The sequence below is a fragment of the Gadus morhua genome, chromosome 8 (assembly GCF_902167405.1).
Source record: "Gadus morhua chromosome 8, gadMor3.0, whole genome shotgun sequence".
Taxonomy (NCBI): Eukaryota; Metazoa; Chordata; class Actinopteri; order Gadiformes; family Gadidae; genus Gadus; species Gadus morhua.
The window spans coordinates 5,758,362-5,765,571 of NC_044055.1; the positions used below are offsets into that span (position 1 = coordinate 5,758,362).

A 7,210-nucleotide genomic window follows, 5' to 3' on the forward strand; every position below is an offset into this window, starting at 1 on the left:
CGAACATAAGAACCATTGTTGATGCTTGAAGACCGATGAGAAGGAATGTATCTTCAAACAATTTACACATGCTTCTGCTGTCCCCTGTAGGATTACAGAGACAACTACAACAATACAAACCAAAACTGCAAGAGACATTTATTCAGGCTTCATAAATGTCTCTAGGCGTTTTAGTACATAGGGTTAGTGCTCTATCGATATTTTTTAAGAAAGAGCACAATTTTATAATTTATAGCAAAGTATTTTGCGGAGCCCTCGTATTGCCCACGGAACACTGGGGGTCCAGGGACCCCAGGTTGAGAACTACGGTATAAAGCAAATATAAGATTTGCTTGTCTTCTCTATGATGCGGAATCCCACCCCTAAAATCCCACCCCTAATTTCATTATGATTTAAAGCAATGACATGGAAAATCCATTTTGGAATTTCTAATGCTGCAGGAAGTATGGTATGCATGGTATTTTTAGCAAAAAAAAAAATAGGTATTATATCTTTGTCCCTCTTATTGTCCTCCAATGCCAGCTCTGTGAAACAGGTCTGTTGACTCATTGTAGTTAATGTGAAAGCGAAGTCGACTTTATTTCAGTACTACTAACTATGAGCCTCGGATTAAGGTGAGTTGATATCTTTACACGTATGTTCTCTTGTAGGTTGTATGTAGGAGTAGGGATTCCTGATTGATGTTTTGATATAGGGGTGGGGCCAAGTGGTAGGGCTGAGGTTTATCCGAGTCACACTCAAAACAACACAATGTGTCATCGGCAAGTGCTGGCGAACGCTGCACAAGTAACACCCGAAAACCACAAATGCATTTTTTTTTTTCCAGTTAATAAGGATTAATCAATTATGATAATTGTATAATCGGATTCAATGTATTATAGATATTCTATAAAACAGAAAATCGCCAGTATGTTGAGGACATTTTGAATTTCCCCCTTTGCCGGCATCTGAAGCCCGTTTAGGCCTACGAGCTGCTAAGTTGCTGCACTTGTCCCCGCTCCTACAGCAGACAGGACAGGAGCACGGACTGCTGGCCTACAGAGCAACCCTATGGCCTGGTAATGAAAGTGTGTTTTATTTTATTTACATTAATTGCATGACTTGGTTTATCAATTGATGGCGGGAAACGTCTACGTTGTAAACGTTTTGTGAGCGTTCATGCTTCCCTGATCTCTTTCCTGAGGTATGCCAAATAACCAAAGAGAGTCAGAGGAATCCCCCAGTGGTACCAGATCATCTGGACTGGACCCTAGCTGTTCCTAAAGTGGTACCATCTCATCTGGACTGGACCCTAGCTGTTCCTAGAGTGGTACCATCTCATCTGGACTGGACCCCAGCTGTTCCTAGAGTGGTACCATCTTTGGAGATGAGGTGCGCTCTTGGTTCTCCAAATACAGAACTTTGTTAGTTGCAATCATCAATAGCTTTTGCTGCCGTTGTTTAACAAGTTTGAAAAAAAAACCTTGTCTCATGTTGTTGGTTTTTGCTAATATACACTACAATTCTTATAGAACACTTGTTATAATAAGAATGATTCCACATTCAACCTAGTCTGATTAATTGATGTAATATTTATACATCTATTTTAAACTTATCTTGTGTTCTCAATCAAACTCTCCCTTCACATCAGCCATCAATACTGACCGGTAATAACAGAATCAAAAGGCCTCAACACATAAATTACTTCTGTTTATGGTTTAGCATACTAAAATATGCAGATTTTAACATTTTCTATTTTACCATTTGGCCTATTTTTTAAGGCGAAATGTCGAAGTACCCTGTTACAAAGTTTCTTATTGGAGAGACATGCTGAATAAATACATTATGTTTTCCAACTCAAAAATAATGGTTAAAAAAAAGGGCAAAAGGAGAGAATCTAACTCGATGTACATCTAAAACATTTTGAAGCTGTCATATTGTTAGAAATTTGTGCTTTATGGCACGAAAAAATTGAAATTACGTGTCCCAGATCACGAATGAATAGATTAAATGACGTGACAGTGTCACGTATTTCCGTGAGACTGGGTTGGTACAACCAGCGCTCAACCATCACCAGCCGGGAGGTGCAGACCTCCGTGAGGCTGCTGCTGCCCGGGGAGCTGGCCGTGTCCGAGGGGACCAAAGCGGTCACTAAATACACCAGCTCCAAATTAAACAAGCAGACTTTATTTAACGTATTTTGATATGTAGCCTCCTAAAAGAAAGGAACGTTAACTATCTATTTTATATCATCATATTCTTGTAGATGGCCTATTTGTCTTGTTCTGTGAAACAAAATTGAACATCGAAGCTCGGTGCCGTCCCCACCCACAGCCAGACATGGGCTGGTATGTACCTTAGTGCTGTAATACTTGAAATATGCTTTCAACATACATCTTCTACACTTAACTGATCTTTTTCAAAAGTTTATTTAGAATATATTTCCGATGAAGTGTATTTCGCTCAGGATGTCATCAAGTGCAACTGTAATATAGGCTAATAATGATAAGTATGCTACTGCTGTAATACTTGAAGTATGCTTTCATCATACTTCTTACAAGTATACTTAACTGATCTCCCTTAAAGTTTATTTTGAATATATTTCCGATAAAGTGTTATTGCATCCTTGGTCCGAGATTTCCGTGAGGAGCACCCTGATAGACCTGGTGGGTCGCCTGGAGGCGCCCATTGAGGGGGGGGGGTACTGTATATATTTTACATACACTTCAATAATGCTTAAACAAAACTTTAAAAACACTTGTATTCAAGGTGCTGTTGATATTTAATCTATATAATCTGACAACATGACAAGTACTCCTTCAGTGCATTTGAAATATTGTCTTATACCTTTTATAATAGTGCTCTTGAAATATGTGGTTGGTGTGCTTTGTAAGTGTATTTCTAGCAAAATATTATTCACACTTTTTAAGTGAACTTGATCTTAGAAATTAAGTGTACTTAGTATGTGTGAAGTACACTTAAGGGTGCTGTAAGTACATTAAGTATATTGAGATTAAGTATACTTGGTACATTTCATTTTCACCAGGGAGTGCAACGTTGAGCTCAGTGATGTCCAGAGGTTCATCAGTCTGCTTTACTGCAATCAAGGGTTGGCCCAGCAGGCAATCCAGGGGCAGACGTTCCTGAGGTTGCTTGGCCAGGCAGCTCCACACAAATTCATGGCAGTCTGGAGAGAAAGAAGGTGTCTAAACAACGGTATGTTTGTACTAGCGCTTTATATGTGTGTGTCCTACTTGGTGATAGTCCACTCCAGATGCATGTCCATCTCTCTTAAATACTGGTTATAAAGGCTCATCTCTTGAACACATTTGGTAAGTCATGCCCGTTCAAGATCAGGTTAATTAACGAAAGGTGATGACCAGATTTTAATCAGAGACCTCACAAAGGCTATAACTCTAATGTTTGATATGTAACTTCTTTACACTGTAAAGAATAAGATGTTTAAGATGTGACCTTTTTAATGTAATTTTGATATGTCTTTTCATTGTGATGTTCTGGAAATACAGGGCGGGAAGATAAATGTTAATAGGGAACTGGAGTGGCCCGTAGTTTAAAGCATTGTGATTGGCCAAGTGCTGTGGTCAGAAGGTTCTTTAAAGCAGCTGAACTGGTGCAACAGCTGTGTTCCCGTCGGGATGTGCTGGTGCTACTGTAAGAACAGATGCTGTGCTGGGACCCGGCTGGAGACAAATACATACCCGGGTAGCCATCTATCTCCATGTTTGAGTGGATGGAGTCCTCCAACATCTCCTCTCGGTTGGTATTTGGCATATCTCACCGTTGGCCTCTCTCTTTAGCGGCCTGTTTGTCAAACCGCACAATTCCACTCCAATAGCCACTCCTGCCTTTAGTGGTTGAAGAGGAGAAGCATTGCAGACATGAGGCTTTGTATTAGGATCTATGTCTGACCAACCTTTGCTGTGCTTGCTGAAATGTCATTCAGACGTGTCAAGATGGGCTAAACATTGGTATTTTTTAAAAGGGCAGCAGCTATTAACCAGTTTCACTATTGCCCTCGCTATTAATGCGTCAAAAGAGTATACTTGTTTAGTTTAGCTTTTTTATTTCGAACATGTTCGAGTAATAAAACAAAATAAACTGACATACAAACAAAACCAATGAGAATAGTCAATACAACAATAACAATAGTCAAAACAATAGCAACTAGAACTGCCAAGAAGTTTGCATTTCGCCGGCACAACGCGACAAGAAATGTGCATTTCGCCGGCATAACGCAAAGCATGTGTTCAAACAAAGGATTTGACTGTGGTAGGAGTAGCGAGAAGTCAGTGTAGCGTTTTCGCAGCGAAATTTTGTAGAAGACATACAATTTCCTCGTTTATTGCGCCCCCTAATGGCGAAATTTTCCGAAATTTTTATCGTACGACATTAAGGTTAGCACCAACATGTGTGTACAATTTGGACTCGTTCCGATGTCTAATTTTGGATTTTTGATTTTCCACGTCTAATTTAGCTCATAAACCAATATTCACAAACGCTATCGTTTCGTCGTCGAAGGTTGGATCAAAAAACGATTCCTTTGCGTGTGCGTCTGACGATGCCGTGTGCAAAGTTTGGTGTCAATTGGTCAAGAAATGTGGGAGGAGTAGGGAAAAATCAGTTTAGCGGTTTTCGCGATTTAGCGAAAAATATTCATAGACGCAAATGGGCGTGGCCTAGGCCAAAAGATGCAGCAGACTCCAGTGCATCTGTGGGTACACGTTTTTGACTGTGGGCAGTTCGGTGTGGGAGTTATAGCCCCAAACGCGTATTCCTTGGTATAGCGCCACCTAGTGGCCGGCGTGTCTGGATTTTGTCGTCTGCGTAGAACTCACGGACCTGGATCTAGTCATGCAATTGGCGTGTCGGCACCATTTACGGTTTGGGCTGTGGGCACACTTTTAGGTTTATTTTTGCTGGAATAAGAAAAATCCTTACAAAAACAATAGGGATCCAACCTGTTGGCTTGGACCCCTAATAATTTGAACCGAACATGTCCGATAAGGAGTAGGATGAAGCATATGCTTATTTAAACCTTCCCCTTCTCCACTACTCAATTAACTAACTAACTTATCTTTCTCCCTAAACATACATATTAACATAATACATATTTACAAAAAATAGAAAATAAATAGATTAAATAAACAAAAACATAAAACATTTATCATTTATGAAAACACCTGATTATTAAATCCCTTCTTCCTCCCTGTACCACGTGAAAACCATGTGTTTGTACCGCTTTTTAAACTGGATCATGCTTGGACATTGCTTGAGCTCCACACCCAGTCTTTTCCACAGCCTCACTCCACAAACTGACCCTAACCCTAACCCTATTTTCTGCAGTATGGATAGAGATTGTGTTTTACATTTATAAGTATTGTCCCAAACCTCTGCCCAGTATTGTAAATATGGTAAAATCTGTGAACATTAGAGGATGTGTTTTGCTTTGCTCAGAACTGAAATGCTTCTTGACAGTTTGCTTTGTACATGTTTTATATGAGACTTCCAGTTTATTTTATCACCATTGTTACCCCAAAAAACTTGTTTTCATATACTCTTTCAACATCCACCCAATCTACTTGTAACTGTATTGTGTATTCTTGTAACAATTGCAAAATAACATGAATTTGGTTTGACTTAATGTTAACGATAATTTGTTTCTGTCAAACCACATTTTCAGTTTGCACATTTCAGTAGTGATCCTCCCCAGTAGTTCAATTAAATCCCCCCAAGAACAAAAGTAGTAGTGTCATCTGCAAATAATATTAATTTTAATGCTTTTGCAACTTTGCACATGTCATTTATAGAGTAAAAATAGTTTTGGACCTAATACTGACCCCTGGGACGACACAAGCAATGTCCAAGAATGACGATGAATGTTCTCCCCACTTCACAAATTGTTTTCATAACTTCTCACCCAGTGCAATACTAACCCCCTGATCCTATACCGTTCAAGTTTATCGATTAATATGTATCAAAAGCTTTTTTGAGATCTATGAATGCTCCAACTGAATGCAGTTTGTGATCTACAGCGTTTGTGATCTCCTCAATTGATTCTGTTAATGCCAGTGATGTTGAGCTATTTGCTCAACATTACTGTCAGAAAGTATGTTTATGAATTTGTCTAATCTGTTATTGAATAGTTTTTCTAGAATTTTGGAGAATTGTGGAAGTAAAGAAACTGGCCTGTAATTTGTGAAGTGGTCTCTATCCCCAGTTTTACACAGCAGCACAACTTTAGCTATTTTCATGTTAGGAAATTTCCAGTTTTTGAATGATAAATTACAGATGTTTGTAAGTGGTTGATAAATCCCCTCAATTACCTTTTTTACCTTTCAAATCAATTTAATTTGAATCAGTAGATGTTATTTATTGACATTTATTTACCATATCTATTATTTATTTTTCTTCCAATGCTGTGAGGAATAATGAACCAGGATTTCTCACTATAAGAGAATCGAGTTACAGGAAACTTGGTTCGGAAAGAAGAGAAGCAGACTATCTGTTCATTGAGTTCAAAGTCAAACACATGTGTCTAGTTTGCTTAGAAACTATATCAGTCATGAAAGATTTCCACTTAAGTTGCCACTACAACTACTACAACTGCCCTGAAGTGAATATCATGCTGGTTGGGTTTGAGTTCATTGAGTTGTTGCACTTAATGTTGGGCCACTGTTTTTCAGTTTTGTGACGTCATCAAATGATGATGTATGTGAGCCCTTTGCACTGATCAAAATAATAACCAATCATGTGGCTGTTTGAGCATGGAAAACATGAAATGAATGCATGTTGGTTCAATTAACATACCGTGCATAGGTTATGAATCTGGAAGATTTTGTAGGTAGTGGCCATCCCCAAAATGCACCAGAATACAGGAAATCATATCGAACAAAATCAAAAATGTGTAGCTTCTCGCAGTTTTCGTCTGGTTGAAGTGCACAGTCACATAGCCCTCTGATGGTGATGATGAAGAATTGTGGCCCTCCCTGTCATTCAGAATGAGGAAATGTCGTCCAAAAAAATTCTCAATTCTGCCACAGAGAATTGCATAAGTTCCTATTCCTCTTTACAGAAATGGATTGCAGAAGTATGGCGTGGGAGCGCATACTTTCGCATACTTTCCCTTTTTACTTTTAGTACATACTGCAGGGCTGTGCGATTAATAGAATTTTGATCACAATTTCGATTTTAGCGTCAAACGATCACAAAA

At 38.9% G+C, this 7,210-nt stretch overlaps 1 long non-coding RNA gene across 1 annotated transcript; it reads right to left on the reverse strand.

Moving 5' to 3' along the window:
* Positions 1-2,392: 2,392 nt before the first annotated feature.
* LOC115548305 (uncharacterized) lies at positions 2,393-6,984 on the reverse strand. The gene is made up of 3 exons (XR_003977564.1): positions 6,808-6,984; positions 3,699-3,845; positions 2,393-3,166 (listed from the first exon to the last, which is right to left on the reverse strand). It is a non-coding gene; the product is annotated as an uncharacterized LOC115548305 (long non-coding RNA).
* Positions 6,985-7,210: the final 226 nt, after the last annotated feature.